Source organism: Puma concolor, chromosome A2, assembly GCF_028749965.1.
Source record: "Puma concolor isolate L17-30 chromosome A2, mPumCon1.1.hap2, whole genome shotgun sequence".
Taxonomy (NCBI): Eukaryota; Metazoa; Chordata; class Mammalia; order Carnivora; family Felidae; genus Puma; species Puma concolor.
The window spans coordinates 61,304,699-61,318,535 of record NC_141668.1 but is presented as its reverse complement, the minus strand read 5'-3'; the positions used below and the strand labels follow the sequence as shown (position 1 = coordinate 61,318,535).

At 36.9% G+C, this 13,837-nt stretch overlaps 1 long non-coding RNA gene across 3 annotated transcripts in view; it reads right to left on the bottom strand.

Moving 5' to 3' along the window:
- The window catches only part of LOC147583228 (uncharacterized), a 264,338-nt gene that overhangs the window by 44,754 nt on the left and 205,747 nt on the right, over positions 1–13,837 (bottom strand). For all 3 annotated transcript variants that reach the window (XR_015246510.1, XR_015246514.1, XR_015246516.1), the window contains one exon: positions 3,618–3,793. This is a non-coding gene — a long non-coding RNA (uncharacterized LOC147583228). The remainder of the gene's footprint in view (positions 1–3,617; positions 3,794–13,837) is intronic.

Sequence of the window (13,837 nt, the reverse complement as noted above, 5' to 3'; positions counted from 1 at the left end):
TTTTCCAAGAGAAATGAAGTTGCCTTCTCTGGGGGGAAAACCAAAAATAAGGGGCAGGGGAGAAGCATTTAAACGGGCGATCGGTAGGAAGATGTAAGATGATAAAAGAACTGGAAGTCACAAAAGTCACTGGCCTCCTAGTTTTAATAAAAGGGATAGTCTCCAGCCACACTTTATGCAATGAATTCTTGGACATACGTTTCTAAATTTTATCTTTAACAATGCAGGTGTTTCCATTCAGAGCCAACCCCTCTCTTTACCTAGGATAAAAGGATTCCTTTGGACTATTTATATGATTTACCAATCAGAATGTGCATTTATTCCGTTACTGATTTTTTTTGTAAGTTTATTTATTTTGAGAGAGAAAGAGGGAGAAAGAGCATGCATGTGAGGGAGGAACAGAGAGAGACTCACAAGCAGGCTCCGCACTATCAGCGCAGAAACCAAAGCAGGGCTTGGTCCCACGACCCCGGGATCATGACCTGAGCCAAAACCAAGAGTCAGATGCTCAACTGACTGAGCCTCCCAGGTGCCCCTATTTTGTTACTGTCCGTAGCCAGAGTGTTTGTTGCTCCCCACTGTCCCAGACAGGGTGTACTATAGTTTGAGATGTGTGACTTTTCTCTGATTATACCCAGGATTAATTTTGAAACCAACAAAACAAGGAACTCACTAAAAATTTATTTTTTCAGTTAGATTACTACTCATCAAAAATTCTAATAATTTTGAGTAAAATATAAGTGTTCCAAATTGGCTTAACACTTGCAAACATATCTTAAAACATTAAAGGGAGTTAATATTTAACATGTTGACCCTTATAATACTAACATATAATTTATTTTGTTTTAATCAGATTAGGATCTACAAAAAAAACACTAGATCATATAAAGGTAGTATAACAATTACAAATGCATTTGTAATGTCTATATCTAAAATATCTCCTCACTGTGAATATATTATTGGATGACACAGAACCATACTAGCTGGTAAAGTGATTTTTAGCTCAAAATAGAATATCTGAGTTGTTACTAAAGATTTTCAGATTGAAAAAACAGCAGTAGCTCTGGCATAAAATTATTCATCTTGGTGGAGAATAAGAATAAGAATCTCTTTGCCTATGTAGAAACAGCTTTGTGGCATGGTCTGACAGTCATGGCAAGGTTTTCTTTCTTTTTCCTTTTTTCTCAGTACATTTAAAACTAGCATTCACCTGGCGTTCCCTAGATAGTTTTTGATTTCAGTAGTCGTGCAAAACAGTCACTTCTCAAAATTGGTGTGAATAAAAGACCTTAAACCATATGCCCCAGATATTTCTTCCTCTGGAATCTATTGGAAGACTATATAAAAGACCCCAGAGAAATTCAGCAAAACATCAGGACCCTTTGTCCTTTGTAACTGACTATAAAATACATTGAAATAGTGTAGATGTCATCTCTAGTGGTTTTGGGGTGGGGGGGAGGGAGAAAAAGAGGGTGAGGAGAGCATGCAGCAGAGTCCTTTGACTTTGTGGATTATGATAAAATGGCCATGACTTGTGTACATGCTTCTATTTACAATCCTTTGGAAATACTGCCAAGAATACAGGGATAAGATAAGGAGATTCTCTCATACTATATCTATGTATCAATATACCTACCTATATACCTATCTTCATAATATCAGATTTATCTGAAGTTTGCCTGAAATACACCAAATATCCTTTTAAGAATAAAGAATGCATTAGGATATTAAGAAAGGCTTTTTGACAAACATAGATCAGCACCTCAGAGCCGTGATATGTGCTTGGCCTGAAGTAAGCCATTGTTTCTTGGGTCTTTCTTATATATACTTCTAGAGGACTCAAATAAATAATAATAATATGAAGTAGCTGAGAAATTTAAAAATAGACTAGTGTGGTCTAATGGTAAATGTTTCTATGCCTATCTATCTACCTATCATCTGTCTATCCATCTAACTATTCTAACCAAAGGCCTTTGTGTTGCTACCACCCAAGACATATTTTGACCCTTATTTATTACCATACCTTGTTGCTGCTGTTGCAGTTGTTACAACCATTCTTTCCCTTTCTCCCATTACACTCTACTTAGGACATTTGTCAGAACTCTGAATATAGATTTGACAGTGGAGATGTGTCATGGACCAATCTCCAAAAGAAAAAAAAAAACTCGTTATAATTGAAATAAATCATATTTAAGAAATTACTTTGCAAAATTGGTCATCCTACTTGTTGTTTGATCACTTCAGCATTCTTCAGTGAATTGCATATAAAAAAAGGATAGATAGAAACTTTTCTTTTTCTTTGAATATGTCAACTCTGAAGGTGTAAACATAAGATTCATATCTGTAATGAAAGCAATATTAGAGTTCTCAAAATCGCAAATCCCCAAGGAGGTAATGCCTCAAATGTAAACACTGCTAGTTGCCTTTATTCACTTGATTCCTCTTGATGTGTTAAAAAACAAAAATGATAACAAGAGCCCTTATGAAAAGCATTTTTACGGTGACCTCACTTCTCCAGAGCATGAGCAGGAATTGGTATGAGGCCAGGATAACAAAAGATGGTATTTCTTTTTAAACTTACTTCTGTAAATGTACCTTCCAATTTCCCATTTTTTTATGTTTCTCCTTTTTGGAAATAATTAATCTTTTGAGAAAATAAAAATTGAAAAGCATTTGCTCACTGAATTGGAGACTTTCCTTAGAAGAATTCCTTTCAGAAAGCATAGATCAAATCTAAGCTCATATTTTGAATATGGAAATTCTCTTGGTGATGAAAGTTATACTTAGTAAATGTGGAATGTGTGCTTCATACTTTAAGTGTTCTTAAAAATAATAGCCATGCCAGTGAACTTCAAGATGATGAAGTTTAATGGGCCCTGGAGTCTGAACAGATCTCACTGGTGGGATCCAAATATAAATTTGCAACCAGCAGCGTGTGTAGAATCAGCACAAATCAGTAGAGAATCGTGGTTCTGGTGGGAAAAACATGTGTGCCCGTCAGAGGAGTCCCTGGCTGGTGCAAGTGATTGAGGAATTGAGAACTTTGGCTCCACTAAGTACAACTGGGTGCTAGACAGAATTCCACTAGGAAATTTTTGCTGAGATTAGAATAGTTTGAAAAGGATGCCAAGAAAAGCATCATTGGTGCTGCTAAGACAGATGAAGACACGGAAAGTGAAATCATCCGACATTATATGGGATTCTGAAAGATGAGGAACTAATAAAAAGTGCTGTCTTTAGTCTTTGGACCTGCTTTTTTGTTTGTGTTCCTTTTCCTTTTCCTCCTCCCTGTCATGGTCAGTGGTTGACCTACAATTAGGTTCAAGTTATTTGGAATCTCTGGCACTAATGTCATCTGGCCTGGGAATTTTAATTAATTATTTTTGTGAAATAGCTACTATCTTAAAGCAAATCATTTATACTGGCAGAAGGTCAAAGCTAGTACCAGAGTTTGAGTGCCTAAAAACAAGTGGGAACATATCCCTTCTCGTCTTGACAACGAAAGCAATTAGGCACTACCACAGGGGAGTGTGGGATTCCTGGCATTATTGGCTTTTGCTTTGCTAACAGGAAGGAAAATGAATGATGTGGAAAGGCATAGGAAACTTAGCTCTTACCTGGATGGATCATGTCAAGTTTTGGTTTTCCCATTTCCCTGAATTTCATTTATTATTCTGGACAGTGCTCTAATTTTACAAAATGGTCATGAAAATACTGCTGACAGGTGAGTTTACATCCGTGGGCCATCATTGTCATCAGGAGACTGGGTCCACACTGAATGAGCAGCAAGAATCTGGGAAGAGGCAATGGACACAGATAATATGTTAAAAAGAAAAGACATTCTGTTAAAGGGCGATTTTAAATGTCACAAGGCACCCCATGCCCTAACTTTTTCCAATCAATATAGTTACAAGGTAGTCCGGCCCTTAAACAAAGAATGAGAATATGAAAGTAAACTATGAAAATTAACATATTTATCATATTATTTCAAGTATTCAAATATCTTTATACTAACAAGAAGGCTATTAGTATATTAGGAACTTATAATTAAAGGCTGAATTGTTACCATATACTGAGTGGGTTATCTTATTTTCAATAGAGTCAAGGAAAGGAATAAAACCAGTCAACTGAAAACAATTATTTACTGAGTAATACTTTATTGATAGAAATTTAGGAGTTAAACAAGTCCTATGGTTTATAATCTAATAACAAAGAAAGGTTATCTATCTATGCCTTTACCATTCTCTGTGGAAAGCTGTAGACTTTTAGAAACACTGGACATGTCCTTGCAGCTGTGTGCCTTGCTGTACAGGGAGGAGACAGCAGCGTTTACACATTGTCTACTTTAGGTCAGGTGTTTTACACAAACTATCTCACACAATCTAGATTAAATGTCAGTGAGGAAAGCCTTATGGCAATCTTTTTTAGTGGATAAAAACATGAACCTCAAAGGGAGAAAATAATGCCACCAATGGCATATTGTTAATAAGAAGTGAAGTCTGGATTTTAAACTAAATAATTCTGAAGCACAAATCCGTATTTGATTTACTTCACCAATAAGCTAGAAGTAGAAAACAAATAAACATATTTTTTTAAGTTTATTTATTTATTTTGGGGGGTGGGAGGGAGGAGAGAGAGAGAGAGAGAGAGACAGACAGACAGACAATGGTGGGGGAGAGGCAGACAGAGAGAAAGGGAGAGAGAGAATCCCAAGCAGGCTCTGTACTGCCAGTGCAGAGCCAAGGTGGGGCTCAATCTCACCTCAGCAAAGATCAAGAGTTGGACACTTAACCAACTGAGCCACCCAGGCACCCCAAATCAGATTTTTAAAAACCTGTACTTTGGGGCACTTGGGTGGCTCAGTCAGTTAAACATCCAACTCTGGTTTTTGCTCAAGTCGTGATCTCAAGCTTTCAAAGGTTTTGTGAGTTCGAGCCCTGCAACAGGCTCCATGCTGACACGTACGGAGTCTGCATGGGATTCTGTGTCTCCTTCTTTCTTGCGCCTCCCCTACTCACGCTCTCTCTCTCTCAAAATAAATAAATAAGCTTTTAAAAAATAAAGATAAAATAAAAATCTGTACTTTTAGCCTTAGCACCACAGGAATAAAAAAAAAAAAAGTCTGCTTCATTCACACTTCATTCATTCATTAAGACTAGTTTGGAGCAGTGAACTAACCAAGGCCCAAGAAAATAAACAATAAAAGCACCTGTAGCCTTCTCCATGTCTTCTCACTTTCTGGAAAAGCCCAGTGTTTTATATTTTTTTTAAAGTGATGGCCAGTCCAGTGTTTTATATTTTTTTTTAAAGTGATGGCCAGTCAGGTGCAACCACAAAAGGAGACATGGGAGGAACTCATGAGAACAAAGATTATTATACTCACAGGTCCAAGACAGGAGGCAGGGCAGGCCAGGCAGAGTCCCATGGGAAAGACACCAGTGTGGTCAAGAGGTATAAGACAGGAGGCGAAAGCATTAGGGCAGAGCCTTTTCTGGGGTTTTCATGGGAAAGACAAGTAGGGCAGAGGGCACAGTTTAGAACTGGCTGCTTTGACAATTTTGGTGGGCTTTAAATAGCTGTAGGGGTGGTCCCTGGTAGCCTGGAGTTTGGTCCTGGGATGGTTAAAGGAGAGGAATATTTTCTCCTGGAGTGTATGTCAGATAGAGGAGGCATGACTTTGGTTTGGTTAGTTTGCATTTCAAAGGCATGCCTCAGGCTGGACCCTTTGCTATGTCTAAGAATTGGCTGGCCCCTAAAGGGGCAACCTCTCTCCAGGTAGAAAGGTTTTCTAAGATGTCAAACACAGTACATAGAAAATGAAAAGCATATTACAACACACTGGACTGCCTGTCTCACATGCCATGGTTATTGCTGTCTCTTAGTCTTCAAGTCATTATACCTTCAGGAATTTGGTTTGAAAATATATCAATATTCTGGACTACCTGATTAGTACACATTTTCCCTACTATCTCTCAGAGTGTCAGAGTTTGTTCTGGTTTGTTCCGACTTCCTTGGTATAGCCCAAACAACTCAAGAGAAAGGTGATCACATTATCCTCTGTTCATGAGTGAGCCTGAATTGGGTAGTGATAACTGACTGCCCTTTATTAGTAACTGAGTCAAGTATGAACATGTGACTCTATTTTGGCCAAAATGATGTAAAAACTTCTGTAGAGATCCAGAGAAGCTCTTCATAGTTTTGCTGAGAAGGATTCATGGGGCTTCTCTCTCTCATATTGGATGTGAACTAAAACACATGTGACCTTAAGGCCTTGGGCACCCATCCATAAGCCTAAGGGGAATCATTCTCAGGATGAAGCTAGCAGACCACAGGAAAGAGCAGATAGAACTTAGAAACTAAAGGCATTGTGGGGCTGGGGGTTCAACGATTGTCCCTCGGGGTGTCCTCTCACTGTTTAAAACAGGTTGAGTTGAATTTCTATTGCACACACGGCTTCAAAAGTTTGCTACCTGCTACAGAAGCTTTAGAGAAGAAAAGGCTCTAGAGGACCCTTGCCCCTATGGTGGCTCTGGCATTTATCCAGGAACACTGGGTAGAAGCCCCACTATTCTACTTTTGCCTTCCAGAAGGTGGTATATTGAAGTGAAAGAGCACAAAGGAAGGCACTTTCTGTGAACCTGTCCCAGGAGTGGAATCACACAACAGGAAGTTAGTTGAGCATCTACACCATGCCAGTCACTCTCTGGGTCATGAAGGTACAACAGGAAAGCAAAATGAAATCTCCAATAACAAGTGGTCAACTGTTTAAAAAGGAGGAGAAGAGCAATTAACAGGTAAACACATAAGTACATAATGTCAGGTGGCATGAATGTTTTCATGCAAGGGCAGAAGAGTATTTTAAGTAAATATTAAAAAGTGCTGTGAGGAAGAACAGGAGTAAAAAGGAATCAAGGCATAGACAATGGCAGTGGGGGTGCGATTTTATTGAAAGTGATAAGAGAATGTCTTTCAAAGAAAGAACATATAAACAGAAGTCCAAAAGAACGGAGAGAAGCAGTCCTGAAATTATCTGGAGGAAAAGTCTTCAGCATCTGGAACAGCAAGTGCAAAGGCCTCAGAAGTGGGACCATGTCTGGCGTGTGAGAAGAAAACCACCAGACCAGCATGCTGCAACAGACAGAGTAAGAGAAGTGGCAGATGATGAAAATAGAGAGAGGGGATGCATGCCTTGCAGGCAGACTCAGAGACACAGTCTATCTAAGGCTTCACAGGCCATAATAACAACTTTGCACTTTCCTCTTTTCACAAGCTTTGGGCAGAGTTATGACATTCTTGCTGAGGTGAGAACATAGACTACAGGGAGGCACGGTTAGACAGGGAATGTGTTAGGAGACAAATCCAATAGTCCCAGTGAAAGAAAATAATGGCTTAAATTTGGAAGGCAACATGAAGTAGTGAGAAGTCGCCAGATTCTGAATACATTCTAGAAATTACTGAAAGATTGTCTGTGGAGTGTGAGACACACAGACCAGGAGCAGGGGAGGGACAGAGAGAGAAAAGGAGACACAGAATCAGAAGCAGGCTCTAGTCTCTGAACTGTCAGCACAGAGCCCAATGCAGGGTTTGAACGCACAAACCGTGAGATCATGACCTGAGCTGAAGTCAGACACTTAACTGACTGAGACACCAAGGCATCCCTTAAAAGTCTTTAGTTAACCATCTTTTCTTTGTATCCTTAACTGTGACAATAATGCATATATTTGTACATTGTATACATATTTATACATTTATATCTGTACATTGAAATTGAAATTAAAAAAATTTTTGATATATGTTCTTAAAAGTTAAAAATTTTATTCTGGATTTAACTTTATTATTATAATTATTAATATATAAATGACAAAATTATTATATTTAAAATTTTGATAATTAGTCATAAAAACATAAAAATTATTCTCTAAATACATCTCTTAATGAAGTGGATATTAAAGTTTATTCATTTCATGGTCTAAGGTTTTACTTTGAGATAATATAGTAAGATTTGGAATGGGAAAGAGCCATACCTCTTATTTCAAAAGTGAAAGTATGATGATTGGCATAAAGGAGGTGGAAAAGAAGATTTAACTTGTCTCTTGACCACAGACATATTCCCAGGCAGATCAGCTTTAGGAAAGAGTACATATAGAATACAAGGATATTGCAGTGAATTTCCGTAGAACTAGCTGTACCCTGAATACCACCTGTGATGAGAACCCCTTGTAAACTCTTTGGTACCTCTGGTACTCCCCTAGGGAAGAGGCAGGGATGCTTGAGAAGTTGACCCTGGATGTCAACGAGCCTGATGACGCTATGTGGTAGGGAAAAAGAGAGACAGAGAGACAGAGACAAAAGACTGACAAAAAGGATATTGAAAAGAGAAATGAGGCAAATGGAATAAAATAAACAATTTAAATTTACCATGTACTATTTTACTATTTTAGGTTGTACAATGCTGATAACGAGGTGATTGGTTTTTACACACTATTTTGTTTTAATTTGATTAGTATTTTGGGCATAAAAATAGTATATATTTTTTAGCTTATATTTAATTTTATAACACATATGTGTAAATTATAATAATCCAGGTTCAAATTTTATTATATACTTATTCAAATTATTAATTTCATTAAGTAATTGCTAAACCTACAGTACTGATTAATTTCTTAATTCCTTCTACAAATATCACTTGAAATGTTTGCTCAATATAATCAGGTAAGGAAAATTATAATCCCTTTTTCTAAATGCATTCATTTAATCATTTCTTCATTCAGAAAGCATTTATTGAGCTCAGAGACACCTGGAATTATTCTCATTTCTGGAGATAATAATATTGAATAAGACCAAGCCATTGCCTTTAAGGAGCTTCCATTCTAGAGAAGGAGAGAAATGAGCCAATCAACATATGCAATTTCCCACATGGACAGCCTAAAGTTTCTGGAAAGTGTATTTTTCCAGAATTGCGAACAGATATAACAAACACAATTTTATATATTGCTCACTTTTTAAATAAAGACACATATTATTTAACTTATTAATAAATGAGGAAACCTGTAAGATATTAGAACATGCTCAAAAGAGAATCCAGAGAACACAGATGTCGGAAGTTGGAGGTGATAAAGTGGCTGGTTAATAGATACAAAACTGACTTCTTGGAGGTGCTGTACACAAATTCACTTTTTATGGACAACAATCATTTTTGTTGCTACTGGTTTCTACAAATTACGGAGTTATAAAATAACCCAAAGATAACAAAATGCACAGATAACCTGAAAGGGAGTGCTAAAAAGGAAACCAAGTAATCTTTGGCCTGTTCAAGGTCTCTCATATTTTTTCCTGACAGTCTATCCCTCCTGTGATCATAATTATCTCAGAGATTATTCTTGACCCTAAAAATGGGCCATTAAGGTTGATCTGATTATTTACCCGAACACAGCAACAGTGTTAATTTATCACATAGGCTCCTTGAGTTTGCTTTGCAATTCCCAAGTCATACATACCATACTGAATAGCTAAAAAGTCCACAAATTAACCTCTGCCTGGATATTTTCATAAGGAATCTCAGATTTTACTTTTTAAAGCCTCTATTTTTTGTATCACAAGGCCAGGCATTTTTTACTGGCAGTACTATATATCCAAGTGAATTCCTATCTCTTGGAAGTTCCCCAAATTTTTAAGGATTCCTAGTCTTCCAAGAATTTTCCTTACTACCTTCAAGGGTAAGATCAGGACCCTGTAAGCCAGGTATCAGGCCAATTTTCTTGGGAGAAGTGTGGAAGCATTAGCTACATAAGTAAAGGTTTTGTTTGGTTTTGTTTTTCCTTAAAGGCAGCTTGTCACACCTGATTTAGAAGTTTCAGTTTCAAATATAACACCTCAGGCAAGACTTTGTAGCATAGATTCTTATTATGCTTTTGCAAATAGTTCCATGACAAGTAAGAAAACATACTAAGTTTCTGAATTCTGGACAGGTGGTAGAGTGGGTTGAATTGTACCCTCCCAAGAGATAGCTCCAAGTCTTAACATCTGTGAATGCTCCCTTCCTTGGAAATAAGTTCTCTGTAGATGTAATTAAGGTAAGAATTTGGATGAGAATCATCCTGGATTTAGGGACACATTGGCCACGTGAAGACAGAGACAGAAACTGAAGTGATATGTCTACAAGCCAAGAAGTGCCAAAGATTGCCAGCCACCATCATAAACTAGGACAGATATGGGACAGATTCTCCCCTCAGAGCGTTGAGAAAGAATCAATCTTGCAGGCAGTTTGCTTTTTGGACTTCTGGACCCCAGAACTGTGAGAGAACAAACTTCAGTCATTTTAACCCACCAAGTTTGTGATAATTTGTTATGGAAAACTTAGGAAACTAATACAGGTGGTTGGTAAGAACAAAATATGATTTTAAAATGCTGTATTTCAGCTTAAAACACCAGATTTTACTAAACTGATGCATTATAGATAGTTTAAGAAGAAAAAGCAAGGACTTCCTCATATCTCTAGAAAGTAGAAACTTAAAACTATACCAAGCAAAGAGTCACAATAAATTTTCTTCCTATGTTTTCTTATTCAGTTCTAGGAAATGAATTTTTATTTCTTGGGTTAGTGGTCTAAGTTCACAAAGGATGGTTTTCAAAGCTGTCTGTGTGATGTCAGCTCTGAAGCCTGCACTCAAGGGTCTATTCTTTGAAATGTCTGTCATTCAAACTGTCAGAGACCTTTGTCAATGATATAGTTCAGGCCTTTGGCTTATGGCAGACACTTCAGGCGAGCATCAGAGTAAAACAAAACTATCTACAGACTTAATGGTTGTTGTCAACTTATTACCATAATCAATAATAGTGCCATCATAATATCAAAACAAAGGAAAGTAAAATTCTCTATTGGAGTATAGCAGGTAACTATTTTATAGAAATTTTGATTAATTTTCCTCCTGGGAGTAAAAATATATTACAGACAGAGAAGGCATTGGCAAATTTCTGGGGACTGCCCATATGTCATAAAATTGACAACATTTTACCTAAACATGCATTATCTAGGAAAGGCTGTCTTTTCTGAATGGACAACTTTCCCCATGAAGCTCCTGCAATAATAACAGATCAAATGAACATAAAGTTGTCTCACTTCTCTTTATTTATAAGGTGATAGAACAAATCTTTGTGATTTCTCAGGCGACCTCTGGGACCTCTCGAAAAATAGTTTTAGGTATAACATATATATCCTGAAGATGTTCTCATTCTTTTCTAAATTGAGGGACAAATTTCAGGAAGGCAAAACTAAGTTGTTAGAGACAATTTGGGCACTTTAATAAAATCGAATAATGGGTATCTGAGAAACAATTCCTAGTTATCTATTTAATCAAATTGGCAATAAAAGGTTTAAAAAAAATCTACAAGATATTATCATTGTAAGAACTTTAGCTCCTTCATAATGAGGAGGCTATGTTCTTTCTTTGTTGTTTTAATTTTTTATTAAATAATCAAGGACATCATAAAGTCAACAGAAAGCACAGAAAATTGTTCTGGTGAGACAGTTTGCGCTATCTAAGCAGGTTAGCGAGGAAGTGAAGAAAATTCTTTCATCATGTAGATGAAGGCATGGATCAGTGAACCAAAGGAGTAAGCCCATCAAAAGTGACCAAATATTCACAAAAATTTAACATACTTCATAGCTTCTTTTCATATGTAAGTAATATCAACCAAAACTAATACATTCCAACTCCAAGTTTTGTCCTGTACTAGGCCCTTTCATATTCTGGATCACACTGACCCTTAACTGTAAGACAACATCTGATCTGAGGACCCCTGGGGAACACTTAGGAGGTCAATAAGGTCAAAACTATTTTCACCATAATATTAAGATGTTATTTGTCTTTTTCATTTTCATTCTCTCACAAGTGTGCACTGGAATTTTCCAGAAGCTGCATGATGTGTGATACTGCAACAGATTGGATGCAGAAGCAGGCTGAGAATCCAGCTGCCATCGATTAATTCATATATGAAAGACATTTACAGAAATGTAAAACAATGTTACCCTCCTAACTACAACTTTACAAAAAAGTTATTTTCTTAAATAACTATTTCTACTAACAAGAAATTGGTTTACCACTTCTATCTTAAAAAAAAAACCAATCAACCAGTGTTTTAAAATGTCACAGTTTTAAGTTTTAATGTGACAAATATTGATATTATAGCCCACAAAATAATGGTCTTTGGCCTCAAAAACAATTTCTAATGGTTTAAAGGTATGCAGAACCAAAAGGTTTGGGAAAAGCTGAATTAGGAAAAATTGACTCCTTTTCCTTAAAAAGCAAAAGCACATGCAGAGTTGTTATTTCTCTGTCACTATTTTTCACTGTATAGTCTTAACCACCATATTAATTACAACTTTTAACCAGAGTAACCAACTTCTACTTCTAAAGTCATGCAAAGAAATGCATTTCTTAAAATGCAATTTTAATATAGGCAATTTTTAATAGGATAAACAGAAGTCTGAACTATACTCACAGACAAAATACTAACATCTAGGTAACAACAACAAAAAATAGCTCAGGAAGATTAGGGGGACTGGACACAAAGGAGTCCATGCTTCAGAGATTAACAAAATTTCATTAAAATTGCTAGTTATCACATACAGGAATTCAATATTCACCAAGAAACAGGCTCCCTATTTTATGAATATAGCCAGAAAAATCTAACAAGAGCGCAGGAAGGAGGCCTGTCAGAATAACAGCCAAAACAAATAAGCTTTAGTTAGGCTGGTGGTAGACTGACTGAATAGCTACACACTCCCCACCATCTTACACCTCCCTAAAGGGACGGGGGAAACTCGCACCTACCTAGAAGTTCACAGAAGATCTAATGACAGAGAGGAGCTCCAAGTGATTTTCTTTGTAAAGAAGATTAATTCAGCTAGGATGCGTTTTGTTTGTGGCTTTCTCTGCAAAGACACTAATATCAGCGCTGTTATTGGATCTTAGTAGGAAACAGTGGCAAAACAGCAGAATATAATCAGCCTGGTGAAGGGGAAGAGAGTACATATGGATGTGAAAAGTCAGTTCCACTTGAGGATTTTATAGGAACTGTCCTGTCCAGTCTGAGGAGGTGCCACACTACTACTAACAAAAGCTGTTCATGTGCTGATTGGCTGAGAGAGATTCTACTGTCTAGGTTTATGAGAAACTGCAAGTATAGTTTTTTTAGTATTGATAGTTATTTATTTAAGTTACATGAATGTAAAACACTGAGATACCAAATTTTCAATATCATATTAAGAAGTATTAGAGAGAATGGTTATATTCACTATAGCCAATGCACCATACTAGAGAAAATCACACACCTTGTTCAGGAGTGTGACCTCACCTCTTTTGTGGAGGACTTCCCAGCCACATAATTAAAGCCTTAAAGCTGTGCTAGACCTTTTGTTTTTAAATGTTTGTTTGTTTGTTTGTTTGTTTGTTTAGAACTAGTAGGGGAGAGGCAGAGAGAGAGAGAGAGAGAGAGAATCCCAAGCAGGCTCCATGCTGATAGTTGGGCTCAATCTCTTGACCAACCATGAGACCATTAACTGAGCCAAAATCAAGAGTCAGACACTTAAGTGACTGAGCCACCCAAGCGCCCCTGTGCTGGACCTTTAATACAGTAAGTCCATTTCCAGAAACGTATCTTACAGAAACATTCAGATGTTGTCAAAGGGTGTTAATATAGTGTGTTAATTAAACAAATTAAGTTAAACAAACTAAGCATGCATTAATTCAGAAATGGTTGAAAAAAGTAATAGATCATCCATGTAATGAAATACTGTTAGTAGGTACAAATAATGATGAAATTTCATTTATTTCTC